Genomic DNA, 22,342 nt, shown 5'->3' with positions numbered 1-22,342 from the left:
CCATCGCTTTGTCCCCCTAAGAAGATGCCTTCAAGAGTGCCTCCACGGGAGTCTGCTGGGTTGCTTTCCCATCTCAGCCCCTTTTCCCCTGTGGAAATAAAACAGAGCAAGACGTACGGTAGGTACTCGGTCACAGAAACGGTGGCACTGCTTCAAAACCAAGGTCACGTTCCTCGTAAGCTTCCTTCTGGGTAGTTGCAGGCAGTAGCTGGTGGTGGCGGCATAATGTAACTCTCCGCCGGCTCCTTCATAACTCAAGCAACGAATCGGGAGAAGACACACACAAAAGTGGATTCTGTAACCAAAGGGTTCAGCCCACATGCCGCTGGAGGTCAACAGAGATAGCTTGCAGAAGCCTCACGGGCTTCACCTGGGCACTGTTAATGTTCATCAGAGATAATCAATTTAGAGCATGTCTCTGTTCGATCTAGCTGCTTTACATTAAGAATTTAAAGTCTCTGCAAAGTTACTTTGGGCCAAGAAGCAATGCACGTGTTACCGAGCATTTGCAAGAACAAACCCTGAGCCGGCAGAATTTTTTTTCCCTCCTGCAGTCCTGAGTCAGCATACAGCAAACGTTGATACCGCCCTGTTCTCCGGGCTCCGCCGCCGTCACAACACGCGTCTGTGTTCGCTCCGTAATTATTCTAGGACCACGTCACAGTCTGCCTGCCACCTTGGAACCTTCTCTTTCCAGGACGACCCATAGGCAACACTGCTCTTTCTACTCAGAGGACAGACAGACGTGGCACTGGCAAAGCGACTCCCTGCGAGGTGTCTGGCAGAACCCCCGGGTGCCCTTGACACTGACGGCCGTCCATCCCTCGCACGGACACTAAGCGGGAAAAGAGGACAAGCAGCTCTCACTGGGCAGAACCGCGCTCAGGGCTCCCAGCTGTGTGTGGAGGACCCCACGTGGAGCTGGGGGCGTCTGGGACGGGCAGGTCTGCCCCCATCGTGGCCGGTCCACCTCTCTCTACCTCCTGCTCTGACCGTAGTGAGCCGTCGTCTCTACATCCCCGACACACGGCCCCCTCTTTCCGCCTAGGCAAGGCTACATGCATTCTGCAGCCGAGTGACTGCTTCTTAGAGGGTCACCCCCCACGTGTGCACTCACAGCGGAGCGTGCTTCGGGCGGCTTTCCGGGCCAGCAGCCCCCAGACACGGGGGCGCCGGAGCAAGGCAGGGGCCTCCCGTGACAGCCGCGGGTCTCGCCGAGTCGGTGCTAACCGGGCACATTCGGGGGCAGGGGAGGGACACAGAACAGCACCCCTGCACTCAGACCAGCACTGTGTTGGTGCCGTGGTCTCTGCGGCCTGACTCACTACGGGCCGTGAGCTGGGAGGCAGCATCGGTTCCTGTAATGCCCTCGTGGGGTTAATAAGATATTTCAAAGGACACACACATTCTCCACGTTAACAATACTTCCTGATTTCACGATGACATTCAGACCGCGAGGTCTATTGTTCGAAGCCTTAAGACGGATAAATACGTCTACAAAGAGCTGATTATGTTGAAATGAGGACAACTTTGTATTTTATAATCTGTTTTCCCATATAACCACCCTCTACAATGCACTTCTCATTTGTAAAGACTGGTGCTACACTTATTGATGCATCGACAAAGCTCCTTTACATTTTCTTTTCCAGTTACAGTGGACGATTAATATGAGTTTCAGGTGTACAGCGTAGTGGTTGGACATTTCTCCACCTTAGGACGGGATTCCCTGATAAAGCTAGAAAACACCTGACGTGATATATAGATACTTATTATCTACGATGATTAGGTGTTCAATACTCAAGGCAAATCTAGGTTGCTGAGCTACTCGTGTGTTAACAAATGTTACCATAAGAACCTTGTATTATTCAATGGAACCTGGGCACACAGAATACATCAGTCGAAGCGAACGAACCTTTGAAGGAGTTAGACGAGGACGCTGAGGGTGCTATACCCCACACTACGATAACGTCTCAAGTGAGCCTCGCCGTATAATTTCATCTCCACCCTGGAAGATTTGGGGGCGCGTGGAGACCCTCACAGCCATTCCACGTCGTCCGGGGGAGTAGATCCAGAAGGCACCTGGAACACAAGATGTCAGGAAATGAACGTTTTCCTAAGACATGGCATCGACGAGCTCTTGGTTTTTCAATATGGGATTTTTACGTCCTCACTCCTAGATCGTCCCCCAACAAACGCTGCCTGTAGACCCTGCAGGACTTCATTTCAGGAGGGTTGGCTCAGCACAGACCCCGAATGGGATGGAACAGGGGAGGCTCTGTAAAGATACAGTGGCCCAACCCCTCCCTCGAGGGCTTGAGGTGGAAGAGCATCACCAAAGCAAGAGCTCATAGGTCATCGAAGACAAGGAAGCAAAGCGTCGTGCTCGGGAAAGTGACAGCCCCGAGAGGGTCTCCGGAGACAGCCTGAAGGGGGTACTGAAGGAGGAGAGCAGGGTCTCGGCGTTCAGAACGCAGCTGATGAAAACACGCGGAGGGAAAAGCAGGAGACTCGCCAGCCTGTCAGGAGGTCTGTGCCCTGAATCCAATGCAGGGACCCTCGCCTCTGACTCAGCCACGGCTCATGCCCGCGTGCGGACCTGCACCGACATGCACGAACCACCGGTCCGTGTGGACTTGGTTTGCTAAGCCTAAAGATATTTCAGGGGTGTTTTTAAATTTGAAAACCAGCCCCAGGGTCACGCATCAGGGACTGAGTTTTCTTCTGAGTCGCAGGGGCCTGCTGTATTTCTAATGGGGAAAAAAAATAGGAGGAACAAGTTTAATTTGGGTGGATTTGTTGAGAAGGTTAAAAAAAAGTCACGCTCGAGAGAGAAAAGAACTTATCTCTACCTTTCCGTGGGGTTATCGGGATATTTCAAATTGTGTATGTAAATGTGCGAATGGGCAGAAACGACCTTAATTTTCACCCTAATTTATAAAACCCACATTTTATCTCCATCTCCCAAATAGAACAATCTTTCAGACTATATCCATTTTTAAGAAGATGCATATTTAATAAAACATCTGCTTCTGTCTTGGATATGCTTCCAATTTTTAATGCAATGTTGAAGTAGTTTCATTTTTAGCATTATGAAGGTCAAAAAAAAACCACGAAGACAAATTTCAATTTGGAATTTAACAAGACTAAAGTAAAAATATATATAATGAATTTTACAATTCTAGTCCTCCCAAATCACTCTGCAAGTCTCATAATTCAAAATAAATTCATTTCTTGCCCACGTGGGTCGTTTTGACCGAAATCTTTAGAAGCAAACTCAAAGTGCAGTGCCATCCACACCCCAAACAGGGGGAATAGGAGCGCACACAGTAGGTTTACAACTTTAAGGAAAGACTGGAAATGATTAAGCTCCCAAAATCCTTAACATTCCCCAAATCTGTCAGTCCCACTTGTCTGGGATGGACGAGAATGGGAAAAAGTTGACAAAGCCTTTCTATGATACCATCTTTAAGAAAATACCCCCCACATTGTGAAAACTTTGGGGGCACCAATCCTGGCAAAGACGATTTGTGAAGGGTGCGTAGTGTTTAAGGACTAAATCACGTAAGAATATTCAAGGATGCATACATTCTCAGTAAATCCTGCCAGCCGATGAAGACCAAACTAAGCAACCAAGGAAAACCCTTCGCTCGGGTGAAAGAGGATGTTCGTCCTACAGCAAATGTTTTAAGGAACAAAGGTGGGCTGTCCCGGTCTCCCGGGGTGGCCTAGCCCTCCCTGAAAACTGTGATCAGTGCACGGTTAGCCCTTGTCCTCAACACGCCACGTCTGAGTTCTCGTTTGCTCCATACGTATCAATGGAGCGTCTTCCAACGACTCATTTCTTCAACAAGCAGCCAATGAGAACTAGGACAGATGGTTGAAACTCAACATTTATGCTCACAAAAATGCCCTTACGTCTGCGTGCTCAGCGGCACAAAACCAAAGACAACTGGTATACCAGCAATGCAGTCCTCAGTCAAAGGTGGCGGGGGTGGGGGGTACAGGCACACAGGGACTCATGGTACCTGAGCATCACCTGAAGCCCTCCTTCCTAAAACACGCAGACTAAGGAAAAGGATCATTAGCTCAGAGACGCACGCAAAGAGTCTGCCTTCGATGCCCGCGGTGAGTCTATCTTTGCAAGTCCTGTCCGTGCTTCAGGAACGCATCCACTCTGCAAACACGTGATGAGGTGCGTCCCCTCGTCCTAACTCTCTTACAGAAGATAAACGTGGAACACGGAAACCAGCGACTAAAACTCACGTTGCTGGGAGGCACGAGGGGGCCTGGCCGACGAGGACCGAAGGCGCATGTGGACGGTGCTTGTCAAGGGCAGAGGAGGCAGCGGGTGGATCAAGCCACAGGCAGAGTGGGGACACGTGGCAAGGAAGAGAAAATATATATATTGGTCTCTGCCTCCCACGCCCTGCCTTCCACGCCACAGGGCTTCTGCAACCCTTATCATTTCTTAAGCGATAAGAGAACTAGAAGCCAATGTTTGGGCTTCGACCCTGGTTCTGGACAGAGTCCCTAGACCCCTTGGCATTTCCTGCACCCTAGGAGTATGTTTTGTTCCAAGGACAAGGCTCTTGGTGGGGTGCTGGACAGCTGCAGGATGGGGGGCTGGCTGCCAGAAAGCCGTGGTTGGAAACTCGGAACATTGGTGCCCACCCCGATCCTCCAGGAAGGCGAGAGGGGCTGCAGGTGGAGTTAGTGAGGGAACATGCCCACGTGACAAAGCTTCCCGGAAAATCTCACACGCACAGAGCTGAGGAAGCGTCTGGCTGTCTGAGCGCACCCACGTGCCAAGACGGGATGCACCCCAAGTTCACAGGGGCAGACCTCCTGTCTCAGGTCCCTTCCAGAGCTTGCCTTATGTTCCTCTTCACCTGGCTGTTCACCGGGACCTGCCATCACGCCCTTTGTAAGATAATAAGCTGCTAAATGTAAATAACCATTCCCCTGAGTTTTGTCTGCTGTTCTAGAAAATTCTGGAACCCATGAAGGGGAACCTGAGCCTGGTAGCCACGGGGAAGAAGAGCCCTGGGCAACCTGGGGAGCCGCAGCTTGCAATTAACACGTGAAGTAGGTGGGGCTGGGGGAGCTCTGGCGCACCCAGTCTTTCACCTGTGAGGTCTGTTCGAACACCAGTTGCCGTCAGAACTGAACTGAGTTTTGGGACACCCAGCTGCTGTGACAGAGCATGGCTCGCTGGAGGGGGAAAACACACACACACACACCTGGTGACAGAAAGTATCGTTGAGATGTGAGCACAGGACAAACACCTGTTCCCAAACGACACGGGAGAGGGGAAGACCATGGTACCCCAGAGCCCCGGACGAGTCCGGGAGGAAGAAAGCAAGGGTGAGCGCCGGGGGTCCAGGGCAGCTCCCTTTGCTTGGGACGCACAGCACCCAGAGACCTGAAGGCTGGAAAAGCTGATGAAGGACCCGGCGCACTTCCTGATGGGCTTTGGACAGGACAGTCACCTCCTACAACCTATTACTTAGAAGACGAAGCAGGAAGAGTCTTCAAAGTCGCACCTGCCCCAACGTTTAGTTTTAGCACCTTTTAGATTTTCGAACGTCAGTACCGCCAGGCGCCCAAACTTTTGTCAGTGTTGAGGTGCCACGGTACGTCAATCTCCAGAACTTGCTTAAAATTATGCAGCTTCGTGTGGCGAACCTCCGTTCCCATCTGCGACAGCTCCCCGGGGCCACAATGAAGTTTATGCAGAAAATACAGGCCCCGCCGTTGCTAATCATAGCTGTAAACGAGCAGCATTCGAGTCAAGAGTCTTAATTATAAGGATCGTGGCTCTCGAATCATGTGCAATTGGAGTTGGAAAGGACGGGGAGGTGGGGCAGGCCCACTCGCTTTGCAGTGGAGGGATGTGGAGCCCGCCGCTCTGCTTCCGAGCCCTGTCACTGAACAGGGGCGCCCAGCCCCATTCCGGGGCACGCGGGCGCTGTGCTGTCTCTCGGGCCTGATAACACGGAGGGGGTGCTCCCAAGGAAGACACTGGTCCCATGCTGCTGGAACATGTTGGAGAACCCACCAGAAGTGCAGGTATCGGGATGCCCTTCCCCCACTCCCACCCTTTGGGTCAGTGCCTCAGACAGCTCTTGGTCCAGGGGCTTGTTAGGGCTGGGCTGAGAAAGGGCCGCCAGTGGACGGTTCAGGCTACAGGAAGGTAGTCTCTTAAGGTACCGGAGAGCAGAAGGCATCGCTGAAGGTGTCGGCAGGCCGCGCTGCCTTCCCCGGCCCCCGGGGGGTGGGGAGTCCTTCCTCCTGTTCTAAACTCAGGTGGCTGGGGCAGTCCTTGGCGTTCCTGGGCTCGCAGCTCCGTCACTCGGAGGCCTGCATCCACCTGCTACCTGAGGGTCTCTGTCCCAACTTTGTCTTCCCAGGAGCTGAGTCTCCACAGGGCATGCCCCCCCTTACACGGGCACCAGTCCCACTGGACTACGGCCCACTTTAAGAACTCCCCTTCGTGACTGGTGCAGGGGCCTATTTCCACATAAGAGCACTTGGTATGGGGTGCGGGTTTCGGACCTCATTATATCTTTGGGAAGAACAATTAACCCACGTCGTTCGGCTTATTTGTAACACACAACGGTCAGACTCGTGGTGTTTCTGCCTCGGGTTCTACTGGTGAAGCTGCAAACAGAATGTGAGAAAATTGCAGTGGGTCTCTCTCTCTCTCACGTACACGTATCAACATATAAAAACTGGGATTTGGCACTGTGGACACGGAACATTTGGGTGGACGACTTGCCCGGAAGGGTTTACTTTCAAGCAGGTATTTTATGCGCGTACCAAAGGCACCTGGATGCTCCTGTCCGCGGGCATCGGGCATCGCAGAGACGAGACCCACAATCCAGCCTCACAGAATCAAACTGCTAATACTGAGTTACTAAGTATCATCCAGGGTGTTAAAAACCTACTGGAGACTTCCTGTCGACACTTATGTGAACCAGGGCAATTGCTGCTTTATTGCCATCCGAATAAAAAATAACTGGTTTTGCATAATCCCTTTATCATAAAAAATGACAAAGATGCCTATTTATCACAGAAATTAAAAACGATAATACAAAATAACCTATTACAAAGTCGTTTGTGACAAATGTTACATCGCACTCTTTGGGGCGTGTGGTATTAATTCCCGCTCTCCGAGGTTGATAATACGTCTCTCCAAAACACATTTTCCTCCCCCGAGAAATCCGTCTTGCAGTCACTCGCAGAATATTAAAACTTCTTATTTTGTTGAAGAACCTAATTGTCATCCATCAAGGCAACAGTTCAGAAAATACAACACCATTTCCGATGAGTCTTAAACATAATTTTGTGTGCAGAGAGCACTTGTACGGCTTCCACGGACGTTAATAGCTTCGAAAGCACTGAGGGCGCTCGGCAACCTGTGCGCACCGGGAGGACGGACTTCGTATTCTGCGTATCCCACACGAGGCCGCTGTCTTCCCATGTACCCCTTTCAGCGATTTTCCCCAGTTTTAGACTGTCAACCCAAGGAGTCTCTTCTTTCCTTTCATTTCTATCTCAAGCTCTCATTGTATAAATCAATCTCATCTTTGTTTTCAGTCAACTGCGGGATGTGCTCTATATCCCCCAAAAGCCACCAAATCCTCAGTCCAAGGGATTTATGATTCATCCCGCCGATGCCTGTTGTTGCACAGAGGAGCTTGGAAAATGAGGGGGTTCCTATCTCGCACCCCCCGTTTTTCTGGGCAGGCCCAGCACACGTAACGTCCCAAAGACAGGGAAGGTGCCTGTGTCAAGGCCGGCACAAGCACACCTCATTTTATAACAAAGATTCTTAGCTGACGCGGGTGGCACCCCCGGGGGACAGCTGGCAACCTCAAAAGACATTTCTGGTTGTAACCCCCGGGCACAGACATGCTCCTGGCTTCTTCGGGCGTGAGACCCTAGATCAGGGGTGTCAAACGCACTTTCACGGGGCGGGGGCCACATGAGCCTCACGGTTGCCTTCCAAGGGCCATGTGTAATTTGAGGACTGTATACAGGTAACTACTCCTTAACTAGGGGCAAGGAGCTCTACATTCGGCCCTCTGAAGGCAACCGCGAGGCCGATGTGGCCCCCCGGTGAAAATGACCTTGACACCCCTGCCCTGGATATTGCCGAGTACCCGCCACGCACAGGGCAGCCACCAACAAGGAAAGGAATCTTCAGCTTGGGATCAGCAGAAGGTTGGGAAAGCCCGTGCTGGGAGGAAGACACGTTCCCGCAAACCATCGGAGGAGATCAAATAGGACTCCCAGTATTATCCAGCGCTTCCCAGCTTGCAAAGTGTCGTAATGCGACTTCCTATAGGAAATTTCAATGATCTTCTACCCATGACAGTTTAATAGCCTTAATCTACGTTATGGAAACTCGTATTTGTCACTATACACACACAGACCCACAGATACACACTTAAAGGGCATTCCTTACTATTTCCCGCAAGATCTTTCTTTTTGAGAGGTGCCTAGCTCCTTCTTTTACTTCGCTCTTCACGTTAAATGTCAAGCGTGCGTTGGGTTTTCGGTTACGCAGCCCTGTACGCAAAGGATGCGTGACTCTCTTGCTGAAGGATGAACCAAACTCAGATGCAGAATAGGTCCGCGTTACCTGGGGCGGGGGCTGGGGGGAGAAGGGCAATGTTGCCCCAGGGGCACACAGTGCCAGCTATGAGACAGATAAGTTCTAGGCATTACGGTAGCTAATAAACTCTGTGTGGCAGACTTGAAAGTGCTAAGAGAACAGACCTCAAATGTTCTCGCCACAGAAAAGAAATGATCACTATGTAGCAAGATGAAGATGTTAGCTAAGACCACAGCTTTGTAACACAGACGTGTATGCAACCAGCATGCTGCACAGCCTAAAGGTACACAAAGTTATATGTCAACTGCATCTCGGTAAAGCTAGAGGGTGCAATGACCAGTCAGCGGCGACAAACCATTAGCCACCTGTCCATCAACGGTCTTCGGTTGGGTCATGCTTATTGGCACGAGAACAATGTCCAAGCATCCCTGGGTAGGTTCGGTGGCTAAGCTTTCATCTGTATCTTTCTAAACATCCTTCGCAGGATGGGCTTCCGCCAAACGGACACAATTGGCTGAAGTGTGAGGGGGTCAAGGGACAGCATTTGCAGAGTGAGTGGGTGACCAAGTGCGCTGAGACACAGGCTAGCTGCCAGCCTGCTTTCTGCTTGCGCCTGCTCGGTAGTGTGTGTCTGTCGGGTACCAGATTGCGTGAGGTTCAGGAACCCCGGAGAGCACCCCACACACACACCTGGCTGTATTTGCTAAGCTTTCCTTCTGGGCCGTGCAGCGCCTCCAGTCCCAACCCCACTCCCTGGGGAGCTGGCAACCTCACACTATCAGGGAAGCCACGCCTCTTCCTTCAGAAATAACCGGAGCACCCCGCGTTTTGCTGATTCTGTAACCTACTTTCGCACGGGATGAAAGGAACAGCAGTGTCTTCCACCAGAATCTGCATGGGGAGACGATGAAGAGGGAGACAGAGCAACGGAAAGCAACTCAACAGGCAAATGAAGTTATTGCCACGCACGGACGTGGCGGGATTCGGTCAGCGGCTGGAGGATGACTGTAGACGTGCACAGGGTCGAAGCTGAACAGGCGGAGGCATGGCGGACAATTTTAGCTGTGGTGAAGATGGAGTGCCTATGTAAAAAAAAAATGGCCCATATGGTTCAAAGCAACACCAGGATGGACCTTCGGTGGGATTCCGTGAGGCTCCGATGAGAACAGGGGAAAGGTGAGGGTCCATCCCGGACACAACTCCCGCAGGCACCCCTAGGTGCTGCCCCTGAGTGATGGTCCCCACGTTCCTTCCTCCGCGTCTGTATTTTTTGCATGTACTGGAAATGCTTGATAGTCACACACACCATAAAGCTCCCAAAGTACATACAAAGGCATTTCTGAAGAGGGCACAATAAAGCGTTACAAATCAAAACGATACGAAAAAGAGACAGGAAATGAGGAACGCCGCCAGAACGAAGAACACGGAATTTACACGGAAGGATCTGGAACTATGTTGTAGGGTCAAAACTGTAGAAATACTCTAAAGGTCAGAAAAGTAAAGAGTGATTATTAAGTCCTGACCTTCTGAGAGAATTAATCATGAAAAACGGATGCTTGTGAGGATTCGTAATAATCCTAAGTGACTTCTGCTGTAACGTTCTGGAAAACATCATTCTCAAAACGGTATCACTATAGGTAGATACAGAAATAAATATACTATTGATACATAAAAATACGAATGTAGTGATATAAATATGGGCATAGTTCATGTATAAACACGGGTAGGTACATAGGTATAGGCATACTCCTAGGTATCAGTTATGATACTGACAGCTAGTTATCATAAATTCAGTGTCTAATAGTCGATGTGATTTGTACGGATATATACATACATTATGCATAATATAGATACAAAAAGTGTTGATATATATAGATAACTACCATCTTTATTTAAAATAGTCACAAAGTTGGTACCAGAAGTTATATACATTGTATAGTGTTGAATGATGACTTGTGGAATGATAATGGTTTTCAAAATTTCGATAGTTCCTTTAATACACATTTTTACCCTGCAAGGGAAAGAAAAAAAACCCAGTGTCTCCTAAAAGCTCCTTGAAAAGCTACCACATCCTTCAATGATTTATTCATAAGGACCCAGTTCCCAGAACCGAGGAGAAGAACACTTCTGCAGGTCTATTTCAGTGATACCTGCCTGGGTGCATATTAAAGTTTTATATTAAAACCCGTAATAAGGGAATGAGATCACTTTCAAAGCATCCATCACAAGGGAAAATGCCCGTGGCCGTGCATACGGGCGTTCCAAAATCTTTCCTCACCCATGGGGTTTGGCTGGTCTGTAATATGTTCCTCCTCCTTTTAGGGCACCTTCGGGGAGGGAAGGACACCAGGCCACCCTGCAACTGGGGGCCCTGGGTGATTTCTGCCCAGGAAGACTGCAGGGTGATTCCATGAAGCACTAAGACGTGAGCTTTGCCGGTCCACAGAGGTTTCCGGGCGGACGGCACTATTTCTGTAAGCTCGACACCCCTGGACCTGAGGGAGGAGGAGAGCTGACCTACACAGGTAGGATTACTATGAAAAGAATCCCAGCATCCATTCGGAAGGACGTCCTGGGACAGAGTAAAATGAGTGAGCAAGCAGGACCAGTACCTAGTCTGGGACGACACTACCGTGTAGCACTGGCAGTGGCCTCTGAGCACCCAGGGGCCAGCAGGCTCACTGTAGTTAAGGTGCATCCCTCGGGGCGGGGGAGAGGTGCAGGCGCAGGTGGAAGAGGGTACAGGAGGGATTAACGGTAATGCCACAAAATTAAAAATGAGGTGAAAAAACAGGAAAAATGGAAGGAAAGAAGGAAAGGAGGGAGGGAGGACGGAAGGAAGGAGGGAAGGAAAGAAGGAACTCAAACTTCAGAGTCCTTCCCACCAATTGCTATTTTTTATTCCTGAGACGACGCCACCTCCACTGTGTATTTAAGCAACCCGAGTATAAGTGACATTGTCTGTGCCCCAGGTTCCATCATGAGGCCAAAGCACCTTACAGGGTTGGAAAAAATCCACCCTGTCAGGCGTGGTCAAGTCCGAGACGGCCATCTGGGATCTTACAGTATTTGACACTTCAAGGTATTGCCAGTGCCTTCAAAGTGCAGCAATGTTGAGAAACTTTTGCTTATTGATGTTAACTAGAGACCGTGGGCAATGGCTGCCTACTACCTTATGTTAAATATACATGTTTGCGTCTGTGTGTGTGTGTGTATGTATGGAACTCAATTGTTTGTTGAATCAAAGGACTGTTTTACGTATTTATTTACTCATAGGGTTTCCTAAACTGAAAATCCATGTTTTGCAAACACAGACTTTGACAACTATTTCAAAGTATATTCAGCTACATAGATGGGACATGTGAAGAATTCTATTCGATTGCCACAGAAATGCTTCTTTAGCATTCCACAAGCCTTCTCTCTCTCTCTTTTTTTTTATTCCTCTCTCCTCATGGGCTGGTCCCTCCCTCTATCTACAACAGTTTACCTTCCTCTCCCCTTTGAGATTTGCAGGACCTCTGAGCCTTCGCCACGCCTCCAACTCGAAGCAAGCCAAGCAGGGAGACAGGAAGGAAGGGAGGAGGGGGCGACAGGGGAAAGGATGAAGCAGCGAAAAGCCCACGATGCCCACCTCACAGGAAGGGGTGATATACACAAGAACTAAACACCCTCAGAATGTTCTGATGAACATTCACCTGGGTGGGGATTCTCGAGAACAGGGAAATGCCCCTTTCCTGTTTCTATTTGCACCACTCGATCCACCTGCCAGCTTATCACGAACATACAGAATAAGGTGAACTAAAGCACGGAGTGAGCTCTAGCCAGTGTGGCTCAGTTGGTTGGAGCATCATCCTGAAAACCGAAAGGTCAGTGGGTCAATCCATAGTCAGAGCACCTATCTGGGCTGTGGGTTCAATCCCCAGTCCGGACACGTAGGGGAGGCAACTAGTCCATGTTTCTCTCCTTCTGTTTCTCCCTTCCTTCCCTTCTCTGCACAAATAAACAAACAATCTTTGTAAAAAACGTTTCTTCAAAAAAGTGAACAACTTCCTGCTGGAGGAAGACGCTCGTTTCCAGAAAAAAAGGTAAATATATCTTAGCGAAGTTTCCTTCTCCCCAACACGAAGGAGCTGCACCCCTGGCCCTGCCATGTCAGTGGTGCGCGCTGACCCCCTCCACAGAGGTGCTTAGAGAAGTTCCGTGGGCCGCGCCTCGATGCCCCCACGGGCTGCCGCAGCGTCTTCCCTGTGGAGCTGCACGCCCCTGGGAGAGATTCCGCCTTGTACTCCAGCGGCCGAAGATGCCTCCCCATTTGGGCAGGACACACACGTGGCCCCACGTCGGTCCCCACGGATGGGAGAGTCCCCCGGCAGCTCCTAAAAGCTCGCTAAGGATCCATTCATTGTTTCCCCGAGTTTTCCCTGGCACGTGGATGTCAGATGGTAGCGTCTATGGGCCGTTAAGTGCAGACACCGGGGACCAGCCTGGAAACTCGAACCACGCACGATAGTTTCTTCTGTGAAAGGCCCATCAAACTCCCTACCTATCAGCTTGTCTCATTATGTATCTGGATACAATTACATGCAATGTTACAATTCATAATTGTATTTATGTAACAATTATAGGGCTGAGCAAACTGTATTTGTGACATAAGAAAAGTCTTCCAAGGAACTTTGAAACCGACTCCGTTTCGATAATAAAGGCTTTCTCACCCATTCCATAAGTTGTACATAAATGCAATCACAGAAATGTGCAGGGCATCAATGTAAATATCAAAAATATACATTTATGATAATACAGACATAATGACGTCTATTTAAATGAAACGGAGCCGGTTTAGAGGCTGAAGGTTATCTAGCCCTAATCTGCCAATGAAACCATTTGGTGGAAGACACGGGTCTTTGTGATGAGCCCCCCACTGCCGCCTGAGGCCGGGGCTCCACAGGTCGGCGTCTGCACACGCCCGACACCTCATTCTGTCTGCACACTGGGGATGTGTGACCCTGTTTCTGAGGAGTCCACTCTCCCCTCACATACCCCTGGGGGTCAGCCGGGACAAGGCAGGTCCTGGGGTGCCCTGCACCTCAGCAGCGCAGGTGGCTTTAGAAGGCAAAGGCCCCCCACGGGAATGAGGGAGGCCAAGACTGTGAAGGGGCTATTGTGCGTTTCTCAGCTTTTGTGGCTCAAGCTTCTGGTGTTTACTGCTATGAATGCCGGGTTTGTCTCCCAGGCTGGCCCAGGTGCCAGCAGGTTCGAGGGGAGCACTCCCCCCGACCCCCGTGGAGCCCTTGGGCTCAGACAGGAAGGCTGGCCTCTCTGCTACCAGGCACACGAAAGGGTTACGAGTTTACCAAAGACAGCAGTCTGTTCCTCCAACCACTGGCCGACGGTCCTCCCTGGTACAGAGGCACGGCCCCTGCCGGCGTGCAAGGGGGACCGTAGTGTATCACCCCTGCCCTGTTCATTATTCCACCATCCACGCAGGTGGCAGGACCTTGTCAGACACTACCGCTCCCATGAGAAAAGGGAGCGTCCAGGAAATGCACCCTTACTCCAAAACACGCACACTCTCTATTCAATCTCGTTGTTGACGGAGGTGTTCGCCTTCCCGGGAGGGGAGCTGCAGGGGCACCCCAGGTAACTCCCACGCCACACGTGTCAACGGCAGATGGGTTTGGTTAAGGGATGGCCAGAAATAAACGAGAATGGCAAAGGCAAAGTTGCATTTTTCCTGCTGACAGTTGGGAGGTTTTCTGCTTTGCTGTGACGCAGGGCCAAGGATGAGAAGAACATTTTATCGAAGAAATCGGTTTGACCTGTGTGGTACATAAACTTCCGCAGACACACGGACAGATGCCCAGTCTCACCACGGGGCTCAAGGGCATCCCTGAGTGACCCACAGAGACGGGGTAACAGTGACATTTTATTTCTTCCAAGGCACTTATTTTTCTGTTTAGCCGCCCACCCCATTCGGGGAGGGACAGTTATTTTAAGGAGGGAAAAGTAAGAACAATGATTTGATCGCCAGAGGTTCTGCTCTCCACCACCGCCCGATCCATGTCTATGAGACACGAACTCTTGCACCCAAGCTGGCTTACCGTCAAAGTCTCCGCCACGGTCCTGAGCCTGGTGCTGAAATACGAGACACAGGAAGGGACCCCTTCTGCACACCCCACCCCAGCTGGAAGGACAGAACAAAATGAAGTACAGGCACGGATGCACCACAGCTCTTCTAAGCAGAGCCGAGCGCGCTTTCACGAAACGTGGCTCTCTCCGGAAAGATCCGAAACCCATACCAACCGCTGCATCTTTAAGCACGCCGATGTTCTTTTTAATGCAGAAAAACAAGAGGCAAAATTGCACGCTCAAAAGATGTGTATTTTGCAACGTGTGCCTCCTCTCCCATCACTCAAAAAAAAAAGCAAAAAAGCAAAACCAGCACCACAAGAGCAAATCCATAAGCAAGCAAAAATACAAATGGAACCTGACCCTGGATGATGGGGGTGATGCCTGAAGATATCTAAAACAGTCAAATATTTTATTCACGGAATCCATGAGTGCAAGGGTGGTTGGCGGGGGCGGGAGTGGGAGGAAATGAGAGACAAGAATCAAGGGCTATTGAGTTTCAATTAAGGAAGAGGAGAAGTTGCAGAGATGTGCTTCCAACATCGTCCTTACACTCGACAGCTCTGTCCGGGATGCTTAAAAATAGGTTACGAGGTGTATGTCCTGGCTGCTGTGGCTCTGCAGATTGACCACTGACTGGCCTGTGAAGCAAACAGTTGCCGGTTCGATTCCCAGTCAGGGCACATGGCTGGGTTTCAGGCCAGGTCCCCAGTAGGGGGCGCACGAGAGGCTACCACACATTGATGTGTCTCTTCCTCCCTTTCCCCTCTCTAAAAATACATAAAATCTTTAAAAATAATGTGTTAAGAGGACAGATCATCTGTCAAGTGCTCTTATGACAAAGAACCAAATAAAAATTTACATTTTGGATGACGAGTTCACAACCCTGGTCCCCCTCATCCAATCAGGGCTTATTAGCCTCTGGATACTCATAGGATCACCGATTATCAATTCGCAGAAGCAAGTAGGTCTGATTCTGTAACACAGAAGCAGCACCCCGGCACTATGACAAAGCACTATTTTTGTAACATACTTTTAAATAAAACCACCCACACAAAGCTCCGTGTTATCGCCCACATTTCCAAAGAGCTGTGGACACGGTCTCGTTTTGTGAGCACCGCGCCGACAGCCAGCTTTCTCTCCTTGAGACTGATTCCAAGGAGGCCTGAACAGTTCATTCTTCCTCATTTCCTTCCTCAATTATACTGGAATCGATTCAAAGCAACCTCGCCTTACTATAGATTTTGTTTTTGTTGGGGTTCGGTTGGCTCATTCAGGGAGAAGGGAAGGTGGGCTAGATCGGACCAGCGTCGAGGATCCGTCTGGAAAGCGACTGCCCATTACCACAGGTCAGTGGCTCTCGGGTGTCTCACAGGCACTTGGGACAGGTGAGCTCGACACCAAACCCCTGAAGTTTGAAATCACAGCCTCAGGTGGGCTTCCTCCTTTGTACCACCCACCCCCATTCACGTGCTGCTGACCTGACCAGTTTTTAATTCACGTTTTGTTTAATAAACCATCACAGAGAGAATCCTTCTCATATACATTCACTGAAAGAGGTCCAAGGTCTGGGCGGTCCCTCCTTCTTTTTCTTGTTCGTTTGTGCTATTCGGCCCCACCCCCAAACAGGAGGCGGGGTTTCCTGTCCTGCCATTCTCTCAGCAAAGCACAGTGACAGCTTTGAAAGACCCAGTGGAGGTTGTTTGGAGAAAGATGACAACGCCGGAAAATATTCACGGCGTGAATGGCCCGTGGGCGGGTGATTAGACTGGGCCACGTGACCTCACCCACTGGCCAGGCCACGTGGCCCGTGGTGGATGCAGGGGTAACACGTCCCTTTCTCCTACAGGGAAGGCAACGCCTGTCTCCGAATTCTGTACCCTAGTCAAACAGCAGATGAAGTCTCTCTTCTGAAAAGAGAGTTTCCACAAAGGAAAAAAAAAAGGAAAGAAAGAAACAAGAGCAACTGATTTAAACCAAACCCTGAACATACTTTTCCCCCCTCCTTCTAGAAAAAACTAAAGCCTGATTTCCGTATTCCAAATGGGCTCCTGCCACCAGACTTCCACACGCCTGCAGTCAGCTGTCACCAAGTTTGGAACGTGAGTATGTTTTACCCAGATCGGTGTGGGAAGGAGTGAGGGGACTCATAATATTGTCACAGCATTTTCAAATGTGCCGCTTCGTCTGAAGAAAATAAACTCGATCGGCAAGTGGCATTATTGACGAGGCTGGAAATACAGGTTTCGGACGCAGGCAAGCTAAGCCAGGAGCCTCTCCCCAGGGGCGGAGCGGGGCCCCCTGATCTCGCTCAGGGTTCTGCGTGGTCCAGGCATGGATTGGGACGAGTTCCCGGAAGAGAGACCCCCCCCCCCCCCCGCGGCGCATTCCGAGAGCAATGCAACTAACAAGCGCTGAGTAGTCATCTCCGCGGAGCAGAGAACAGAGACTTCCCCCAGATGACGACAAAACAAATAATGTGAAAAGGCCAAGTTCAGAAATTAAATCTCAAGTCTACGTTCGAAGCCAACAATAAGCAATACATAACTAAACACACTTTGAGGATGCTCAAGTGTGTTCACTTGTGAATGTAACACAGGGTCACTTCGCAAGGACCTTACACTCGGGGCGCAATCAGCTGGAGGTGGCTGTTGCCGGTAGGGCCAAATGTACGTCCACCCTGATTATCTTCAGGAGGAAGGAAACAGAAAGGATGGGAACAATTCTTCCGCCTGAGAACGTGTCCACACACCCGACAGGGAGCGTCACAGGCCCGACAAGACGTTCAGAAACCGATTGCCTTGAAATCCTCGCTCGAAACCGTCCAGTCTCCAAAACACAAAAATACAAATACTTCAACAGCATGCCGTTCATTTAAAACCGACGGAGCGATTTCCCCCTTCCTTCAGTGGGCCCTGATCATTTCCTGAAATACCGAGGAAGACGCCCTTGAACTTGGCCACACCGGCACACACAGGGTGGGCAACACCAGGGCTGCAGGTGGTCATATGGAAAACAATATGGCAATTAATAAATCCATAAATAATAATAGGAGAGTCAACTCTGGGTTTTGCAGGCTGACTACTGTACACCTACTTTTGCCCACCCCGGTGTGTATGTAGCCACCTACGTTTTCTTGGGTAATAGAACACTGAGCTTGTAACCTGAAAAATATATCTATACACACTCACACACACACACACACACACATATATATATGTATATGTGTATATATATACAGGCAGAGGCCTCAGCGAGATTCTTATGTTCTTAAATTGAGGGCGGATTTTAAATACGAGCATTTTTTTTTTCCTGGAATAAAGGCGTGCACATTGGCACGGGCCACCAGCCCACCCCATCCCCAACCTCCTGCCCTGTCTGCAGAGACACGAGGTATCCTGACCGCTGGTAGGACGGCTGGCCACTTCTGCCCACAGCCAGCTAAAGGCACGGAATAATTCTCCACTCCCCAGGGCCTGCCCACGCCAAAAAATGCAAACCTCGGAAAACTGCACGGAAAAATGCAGGCTTTGAGATCCCGTCTCCCGGCTCCGCACCCTTCAGGAACACGCGAAGCATCTTCCCTGGCACCAGGCAGCTCTCCGAGCCGCTGACGTTGCTTTTGTCGTGATTGAAAGTCAGGATTTTTGCGCGCTGGTGGGTCCTATTCTTTGCGGCTGAGGAAGGTACCTGCCCCAAATGTCTCAGGCACGCTCTTCTACGGTGCCTGCAGAACGCCTGCACAAACAGGAAATTCTGCTTCCTCGGGGTACCCGGGTCGCCCCAAACTTTTTTTTCTTTTCTCCCTCTTTTTCCACCATCCCCCTGTGCGTCCCCTCAAATCATGGCGAGTGCTCACCCGGAGGAGGAAGCTGGCTCGCACCCCCTCCCGTTAGAAAACAGTTGAATGCAACGCGCTCTGGGGGGTGGATCCCCTTCAGAAAGCAGACGATAAGAGCCCAGGAACCAGCCCCCTCCCCCCCGCAAACTGACCAAATACAAAAAAAAATCAAATCACATCAAATGAAGAATCCATACTACCACCTTGTGGATTCTGCTCGCAAAAACAGCACCTGCTTATTAGTTCGGTAGCCCCCGCACCCACCAACCCTCACCCCCAATTGAAGTTCCACCCAAAGGACATACTGGGATCAGCCATCGCCGCGCGCCCCAGACTCGCGCAGGCACCGGGTTTCGGGCCTTACGCGCGCACTCCTTGCTGGCGCCAGCTGCAAGCCAGGGCGCATGGCGGGGCCACCCCACCGCCACCCACTGGACACCCCCCCACCGGCTGCCTCCTGCACCCCCTCCGTCGCCAGTCCCGAAATAGCAGCCTAGTGGCTCCAAGTATAAAGAAAAGCCCGCACCTGCGGGTCGGTTTCAGAAGAAGGAGTCAGAGAAAAGGAAACCCGCAGCCAGAAAAAAAAAAAAAAAAAGGGGGAAAAAAAAGGCACCGAGAAAGGGGCCGGCTAGATGCACAGCACGTCCTCCCGGGCCCTCACCCTCCAGGCGGGACATCCGTTCCCACGGTGGTCTCGGCCAGGCCACAAGGCTGCGGGGGCCGGAGGGACCCCCGGCGGCCGCCCCCGTCGCTCCGGGAAGAAAGGGCGCTGTGTCTGGCGGCGAGCAGGCGCGGGAATGGAGCGCCGGGGCCCAGGACTGCGCGCGGCGCGGGGCCCCGAGCAGGGGGCGCAAACCCCGGGGGCCGGCTCCAGACCCCCGCGGGGAGAACCCAGCTTACCGCTTCTCTGCGGGGTGAAGCAGCCGGGACCGGTCGGGGGCGCGAGCGGAGAGGCCGGGGGCGTCCAGGGGACTGGGAAGCGAGTGCGCCGGGGGAGGCGGCTGGCGTCCCGGCGAGCGCAGGGGGAGGAAACAGCTGCGGGGCGCAGGCGGGGACCTCGGCCCCTCCTCCCGCCGCTGGCCCCGGACCCCCGCATCCTCTGCCGGGCGGCACCTCCCACTCCACCCGCACCCCACTCGCGCTTCCGCAGGTCAGGCCGCGCGAGCACGGGCGCAGGCTGGGGTGGGGGGGCGCGGGGGCCGCCGGCGCCGCCGCGGCCTTGGGGAGAGGGCGGGACTCAAGTTCACTCGCTTTTTTTTTTTTTTTTTTTGGCCTCAAAGCCCCTCGCCCACCCCCACGGCCCCCCGCCCGCGCGCTGCGGGCTTGGCCGCTTCTCGCTCTAGGATCTTCCCGCTGGAATAAGAGGCGGCCGAGACCAGCCGCGCAGAAAGGCGGGGGGTCGGGGGGTCGAGGATGCAATCGGCCGGGGAAAGCGTGGGAGAGGGGCGGGGGTCCTTAGAAGCGCGGGACAGCGCACAGCTTGGGGGTGGGAGGTATGTGTTACGTCGCCCAAGGCCCTGGCGCTGGTCCACAGACTGGAACTGAGTACCCAGCCCCCAGCCTCCAGCCCCCCAGCCCCCACCACAGGCAGGGGACCGGCCGGTCGTGCGGTCCGCAGGCTCTGCTCTCCTGCACCGGGGCCCTCTGTGGGCGCCAGCTGGGGGCCCGCATCCCCTGAGGAGCCGGGCTAGCCCGCAGCCTGCAACTTTGTGGTCGGCCAGAAACGCGGGCAGGTCGAGACGGTGCCGCGCGCCCGCTGGAAAGCTCCAGGCCAGACCCTAAGGCTTCCAAAAAAGGAAAGCCACTACCCCCCACCCCCGCGCCTTCTGCCGCCGGCCTCTCCCCCAACCCACACGCACGAGGAAAGGGGGGCAGGCAGCCCGCTCCCCAGCTTTGCGGGAATAACGCTAAGCTACGGAGATGTCGTCTGTCCCCCCACCCCCACCCCCAACCCCCGCCCGGGGGTCTCCGGCGTGCCCGGGTCCCCAGCAAAGCCCAGCCGGGTCCCAAATCAATCACGTGCGTAATTCCGTGCTTCACACAAGCCCTCCTCTTATCCCAGGCACCAGCGGAAGGGGGGCTGGTGGGGGGATGGCTTGGTGCAACCCCAGCCAAGCCTGTTTTCCTTGTTCCTCCGTGGTTAACCCCCAAAAAGCACACCGGGAGGTAGGAGCCGGCAGTTGCCTTCAAGCAGAAGGAGGGGGAGCCCCCGGCCGCTCACAGTTTGCAGAAGTCGTCCTGCCTCGTCCACCTGCGGCCCGGGCTTTGCAGGGACCTGGTCCCTGCTCCGTCTCTCCCGCACACTGCGGAGGTCTGTTTGCCGTCCCCTGCCCCGCGCACTCGTCTGTTTATTTGTATGGAAGGCAGCGCCGCTCTGTAAACACCCCGCACACGGCCCCGGAGCCTCGCAGAGAGCTGATTGCAGCAAAAGGCTACCGAGCCGCGGTGGTCCCTGATTTTATTTTTTTAAGTCCAAACAAACAAAAAAACCTGAACATTTCTGTCGAGATGTGCAGAAGCTTGCACAGACACGCCGTCCATCTCCGTAGGTCCACACTCCCTCCCACACCTAAGAAATGCAGCGACAGATGGGGGAACATGCTGTCCAAATTTTCACAAGAAAAGGGAGGAAAAAAAAAAATATGTCTGATGAATTCAAGCGCAAACGTTTGCAGAGAGATTGATCGCCTGTGGCCGGGCAGCGCCTTCGAGTCCCACCGTTCCAAAGGCTTCCGAAAATAACTAAATAACCCAGAGACGCATGCGAAAACGGCACCTACCTTAGCCCTGGAGGAGCTGCGTCGGCGGACTGCTCTTTCTACGCATCCAGATTGTCCTCGGAGACCCGACAAGGTGCGAACGGGGAGGATGGATTCCGTTCCAGCTCCTTGGCTGTGGCCAATCCCAGCTAGACTCGCGTCTCCAAAGGAATGCGGGGACCCCCGACACGGCCTGGGGCAGGAAATTCGTGGTTTGGGTCGTCCGCAGGCGTGGGGTCAGGAATTAAAAGCAGCCCAGTGGGGAGAGGACGGGCAGAGCGAGGTCTCAATGAGACCTCTGTGCTGGAGGCACTCGGTCCGGGCGGCGAGGGAAGGCGAGATGGCAGCGAGCGGTCCCGAAGCCTCCCTGCTCCCCCTGCGCTATTGGACCAAACTGAATGAAATTCAGGAACCTAGCAGCCAATAGATGTCCGCACTCGCCTTAGCGCCGGAGAAACCACCGCCACAGCCACCAGTCCGGGGAAAGAGCAGCTCCTCCCGGCGCGAACCTGCTGGAACCCAGAGGTCCCGCTGCCCGGGTGGCGGGACAGGTGAGCGTCACGCGGGGCCACCAGGCGGGGGGCGCGCAGGCGAGTCTCCGCGCTCTGCACCGAGCGCGCCGCGATACTTGCAAACATCTTTAACTGTTTCGGGCCGCCTCCGCAGCACGGCCCTGGCTGGTCAGGCTGACGGATCCTGCTCCTCCCGGGGGCTACTGTGATATATTTTTTTCTAAGTACTCGAAGCAATGATATGCATGGAGGGGGGCGGCGAAATGAGAATAAAGATTTGCAAAGGACAAACACCTACCTCTCTTATGCCCAGCTGATGAGTGAGTGTGTCTGTGTGTGTTTTAAATACTCACCCGAGAACATTTTTTCATAGCTTTTAGAGAGAGGGGAAGGGAGGGAGAAAGAGAAGCAGAGACACTCATCCTTGTGAGAGAGAAACATCCATCACTTGCCTTTCCTGGGGACCAAACTCGCAGAGCAGCCG

The 22,342-nt window shown here is 52.5% G+C and overlaps 1 long non-coding RNA gene across 1 annotated transcript; it reads right to left on the bottom strand.

Moving 5' to 3' along the window:
* Positions 1-21,749, bottom strand: LOC139440559 (uncharacterized). Its single transcript, XR_011650803.1, has 3 exons — positions 21,368-21,749; positions 1,913-2,079; positions 1-88 (listed from the first exon to the last, which is right to left on the bottom strand). It is a non-coding gene; the product is annotated as an uncharacterized lncRNA (long non-coding RNA).
* Positions 21,750-22,342: the final 593 nt, after the last annotated feature.

The sequence above is a fragment of the Desmodus rotundus genome, chromosome X, assembly GCF_022682495.2.
Source record: "Desmodus rotundus isolate HL8 chromosome X, HLdesRot8A.1, whole genome shotgun sequence".
Taxonomy (NCBI): Eukaryota; Metazoa; Chordata; class Mammalia; order Chiroptera; family Phyllostomidae; genus Desmodus; species Desmodus rotundus.
The sequence above is the reverse complement of the archived record's forward strand: the minus strand, read 5'-3'. Positions and strand labels throughout refer to the sequence as shown.